A 6,000-nucleotide genomic window follows, 5' to 3' on the forward strand; every position below is an offset into this window, starting at 1 on the left:
TTGCTTTCTCAAAGGTCAGCTTTTAAGTCACACATCCCCCCTGCTGCACTGTAGGCACTCTCTGATTTGACACCGGCAGCAGGAGAGGCGAGTACATACAGTGAATATTGGGCCCTACCCAGAGGTACAGCTTGACACCTAGTAGTCCACTGGAAAGAATGCTTGTAAGCATCTTAGTTACAGGCTTGCCCTCACCACCCATACTTACTTGACCAGGGCATAGATGGCCCTATGAAGAATAAATATAAAAAAAAATAGAAATTAAAACATGAAGTATAAAAAAATGTAAATCTGTAAATAATGGCTAACAAACATACATAAAAAAATATTGAAGGCGAATGGGAAATTGTTAATGTGGGATTGCCCAGGCTAGGAACTAGAGGAAGGGAGCTTTTTGTGCCAGCTGGTATGGAAGCAGTTGAAGTGGCCCAGCTGGCATACAGGTGCAAGGGGGAAAACACTACCAAATGTAGAAGCCGTACAAAATCCATTCGAGTCCCCCATTTCCAGCTAACAATATTTTTTACAAAGTTTGAATTGCTAACCTTGTCAATGTATGTTTAACTTGGACAAGGACAGCCTACAAAGAAAATAAGAAAAAATTAAAAATGTAAGTAAAACGCATATTAAAAAATTCTGGCTGAGAATGTGTTACTTTGGGACTGCCCAGGACAGAATCTATCCACTAAATATATAGTTGCAGTGCATGTTTTCTTGAGTGATCAAAACCTTTCTGCAACAATTGTTCTCTTAGTATTTTTTCTAGGGGCACTTTTCTCTTTGCTTCACCCTGGGTTTTATGCCAGATATGCACAACAATTAAACAGACTACAGAGGTTGCATTCCTCTGCAACCTCCCTCAAACAAAACACAACTTTTAGTTGTGGTTTTTAAACTAATTACATTGCACTTCCTGGCCATGTTTGCTTGCCCTGGGCAGGGGCAGTTTTAAGAGGAAGTATAAAGAATAAAAAACAATTGTAAATAATAAAAAAGTGAAAGTGATGGTGGGAGGGAATATATTAATTTGGGACTGCCCAGGTGTGATAATATATGATAACTTGCCTTCTCTGATAGATCTCAACTGGGGACACACAGGTCAGTGGTATTTGCTAGACCTTCAGTAAACACTCTTGCATTAAGTGTGGTGTCAGAGTCCCGATATGTAACAACAATTAATGGTAATGGACGGAATGCAGGTAAGGATTTGTGGCCTGTATTACATCATACAGGCAAACAATAAAGTAATTCAGGGAATGATAATGCGTGGACTGCAGGTACTGGTTTTGAGACCTGTATTACTTCCTACAGTCGAACAATAAAGTCACTAATCAAATAAAATTAACTGATCCTCCTTGGAGGGAATGCGTGGTTTCACAAGGTCAGTAGAGTCTTCACAGACTTGTAGTAGGAGAGTTTGGGCATAGACTGAGCTCCAGGGAAATCTGTTCCGAGATGTGTCTGGAACGTAATGCAGAGTGCAGGTTGGAAGCAGCTGCAAGTTGATTTAAGCAGAGTGGATGCTGCTGCAGAGTTTGAAGTAAGCAGAGTGCACTATGGAACCTGCTGCAGGCTTGATTAATCCAGAGAGCTCAGATAAAGCTGTAACAAGTTTTAGTTATAAGGATAGTCTATCTAGCACTGAGGGAGAGCAGTGATGCAAATTGGCTGCACGTTAAGAGAAAGTAGACGGAGAAGCCGAGTGATGGATTGGATTGGTGAGCGGCAGCACTCAACTCTGAACCTGGAAGAGGAGTTGCTGTGATTTATTTTTAATTAACCTAACTTTTATGGCACTTAATATGTACTCTAGGAGGAACACAAGAGAGGGTGTGTGTCACTAATCTCTGTGACATCACAGCTGATCATTTAGTAACTTCCTTAAAAGAGACCAAAATGATACAGGCTTCCTAGATGATGAGCCACTGGCATAGTGAAAAAGTAGACAGAAGTAAAATGCTTTTTTATTGTTATTGTCTGTTTTCCTGTTGCAGATTTTTCCTAATTTCCTGTCTGGTAAAAGATCGTCCCCAGAACAGCCTCAAAGCTGATATGGTTTCTTACTCTTCCCTACCCTATCCAAAACGTAAAAAAATGGATTTGAATATAATTTTCTTTTTAAACAAAAAAATGTATTAATAACATTAAAAGGGAGATGATTCCAACCATGCACAGTATTCTAATCTATGGTAATGGTATTTTAGTACATCATAATATCTACCAGACATTTCAGTATACTTTTACCATTTCTTATTAAATATGTGCCTTTAACATATTGCAGAACTGATTGTGTCTCAAAACTGGTCTTAACCTAATACTGTATCATCAAGCAATCTTTCAAAACTGTAATGACAACTGTAATCCAGATTTGCTGGGTATGAGCTGCATAATTACAACAAATATAAAATGACTCACATCAATTCTACACTATTTTTACCATTTTGATTTTACTTAGTATCATTCACAAGTGTACAAGTTGCTGAATTTTTTTTGCTAAATTAATTTAGCAAAGGACACATTTTATGTATATTTTATTTTCTAAAATGTAATTATTTTTAAATAGTGGGGCATAACTGCAAACCCATACACACATCATCTATACACATATATTGATTCTAATTTTCCTTTTAACCAATAAAATGTATAAAATGGATAAAGATTTAAATGACTAATGTAAAATATATATGATTTGATATATTCTGTATAGGTTTTTGTATTTTACGTTACAGAAATCACACTTCCAATGTTTAGACTGGGGAGGCAGAACATGGGAAAAAGTTAGAACCCTTGTCAATGTCTAACCCTATCCGGGGCTCCATAGAGCAATTTCCCCTCACTTTCTGTCCTAGCGACAAACGTTTGCCAAAAAGTGAGAGAAAATCTGCAACAGGGAAATAAGACAACAAGAAAAAGCTGACAGGAGTTCTAGATTTCCTTTATTCAACTAAAAAAAAGTCACCTGTGTCTGTGTTGCTATTAGAGAGTTGTCCTCTCACTTCTTGTCCTGGGAACTGCTTTTTAAAAGACAGGAGTAATCTCCCCAGACTTCAACTGCAATAAAACCTGACAGAAGGTCAGATAGATCATAGAGATCCTTCCCCATTTTATATTGATTTTTGGAGCAGAGACACTCTACCCCTCTATACATGCATACTTACCTCAATCTGATGGTTTCACTGTTTGTTTACATCCAGCGCTGCAAATCTTTGCTTTTCTAAATATTGGAAGCTAATTTGGAGACTTCTACCACAGCCCAATGAAGTCTATGGTGTACTTATGTGCAGCCGCTACCAGTGCAGGGAAGACTTGCACTGCTGGATTAGAACAATCAATGGAACCAGGGCAGTCCGATAAAAGTAAGTATACATCTGTGGAGGGGGAAGGTAGGATAGGCTAGGTTAGGGGAAGGGGGCATAGATGATAAGTTCACCTATTCTTTATTTTTAAACTACTAAGCGTTTTCTAGATTATATAATAAAATACACCCAGGAACCCACAAATGTTTGAAATTGGTGTGTTAGGCAAGCAAATTGCCAGTCCATATCTTTAAATTGCTACAATAGAAGTACAGAGTGTATATGTGATAACCCAACATTTGAGAGCTTTATGGTTAACGTAAAAGTGATTTCCTGCTGTGGCAGATATAAGATCTTGTCCAGCTCCTGATCCTTCCTTGGATTTGTTTCTGGCTGCCACTCCTGCCCTATCCTGATGTTTTTGTATATTGTCATTCCATAGGTGGTAACTTCTTCTTGATCCTTGAATCCTGGTTCTTCCATTATATACTTAATTACATTTTGCAAATGTGTGCTACCTCGTCAACTGCATCCTGTTGAATGTTACACAGCAACAAAGCAGGGGACCAGTGGCTGCAAATTCACACCCACACTACTGTCACAGCTAATCTCACTGTGGTGGTATTGCAGTGTTAGCAAAAGTAATGAGCTTTAAAGAGTTAAAACAACACCATGTTCTTCAGCTAAATATAAATGCATATATATACAGTATATTTATATATATTTTTTTTTTATTCTCTCTCTTCAATTTCACTAAATTAGTGTATGCTACAAATACTTTGTATGTCTAATGTAATCAGTACAGCATATGCGTTTAAAGGGATTATTAACAAATTATATCTAATACATGTTCACAAAATATATGCAAAACTATTCATTGAGCATTATCCAATTCAAATGGCCTACAAAATTCAGAAAACCATGACAGGTTTCTGTGTCTGCAAAATAGTAACAGATTGTCAAAAAGGGTTAAAGCAGCTGTCCTCCGTGGCTCCCTTTTGCTCTCAAGAGTGTGGAAAAACTGTATTGTTTGCCGTAATCATGACACAGATCTGCATGTGTATGTCTTTAATAATTCATGTTGCAGCTTGTCTCACTGTGGGGACAGATGTCAGTGAAATCAGTGACAGCCGATCATGCTGATCCCGAACATAATCATGTGCAAGCTGATCCTACAATGACACTGAGCCTTGGGAAAGGTGCTCATCAAAACGGATATGACAGTGATTCACAGAGACAAAATAAAAACTGAGTATTATCGCTGTCAAAGCAACATCAAAATAAATATTTGTTTGCAATAGCTCAAGTAATCCACCCACCCACCAACCCCTCTTAAGCAACGTAAATGATTCTATTAAAATGAAATTATGAGCGCATTATTTGGCTATATATCACATGTCTGTTTTAAATATGTTGCCAAAGAAACAGTGCTCCCCATTGCTGTATATATAACTGACACATTTTTGGTAGGAGCAGCATTGAAAGATGTCCTTAAATACATTACATTAAATACTAACTCCAGGCAGAGTTTTTTTGTGGGTTTATACTCACGTTGTGTCCCTTTGATACCCACACAAGAAATGACTGGTCATCACAGGGATAGCAAAGCAACGCAGGCAACTGTAAAAACATTGTTAGAGTTTCTAACCCTCACTTGGTGCACTAAAATATATTTTTGCTTGGAGAGACTTACCATAATTTCCTGTTCTGACGGGAACCAAACTTTCTTGTCAAAAACAAATAAAACATTTTGGCTGGGGTTAGGCTTCTGGTTTTTATTAATTGCTATAGACTAGGTATGAGTAAATTGACCAGGGTTCAGTTTACGGGGCATTTGTTGAACTCATTGTAAATTTCAGAAATTGCAAACTTAAGTCAAAACCCCATTTAAGTGAATAGGGGGTAAATCTTGAACATCAATTCTGCCCATTTTCAATGCTGTTAGGCAAGAGATTGTTAAACCAAAGGCATAGGGAGCTTGGCACTACCATGGCGGAATGGATTCAATGCACAAAAATGTTAACCTTAAAAGCTGCCCTTTTGGGGCAAAAGGACATTGGCTGGCCACACTCACATAAGTTGGCAGGCGAAATTGCCCTTTTTGTGCTGAATTGTTTATGGTCATGTTTTTTCATTTTTTTCTAGTTTTTTATTTTAATGGTAAGGCCATCCATCCCCCACTGAAGAAAATATGGGCAGGGACTTCAATGCAGCCTGGGAGCTACCTAAAAAATGTCCTATGCCCAAACACCACCTTGTCTCTATGTAAAAATTAAAAAAGGGATTCCTTGCAAGATAAAGCTGCCATCTCAGAATCTCAGATACTTGCCTTGCAGAGGTGATGGCTTCAAGAATTCTACCTTGTAGGTGAGATTAAAGATAGGAATGTCTCTAATGTTAAAAAGGAACATTAATGAAGCAAAGGCAAGTGCAAACCCAACTATTGCCCACCCGCCAACATTTGTTTATAATTTAACATTTTTATTAGGCAAAATGTATTGGGTTATCGTTTCGTTATAAGATCTGCCCTGCCCTGGTCGGGCAAAGACAGTAGGCAGGGGCAGCAAGCTGTGAATAAAAAGCTTACAAGTGATTACATTCATAAACTATTGGATGTCCAGGCAGGACCACTGGTTGGGGGTGTTCCTACATGCACTTTATGCACTAGCCTGCTTTGCTGCATTTGTCATGTCAGAGAGGGTTT

The sequence above is a fragment of the Nanorana parkeri genome, unplaced genomic scaffold (genome assembly GCF_000935625.1).
Source record: "Nanorana parkeri isolate BGI_ZX_2015 unplaced genomic scaffold, ASM93562v1 scaffold860, whole genome shotgun sequence".
Taxonomy (NCBI): Eukaryota; Metazoa; Chordata; class Amphibia; order Anura; family Dicroglossidae; genus Nanorana; species Nanorana parkeri.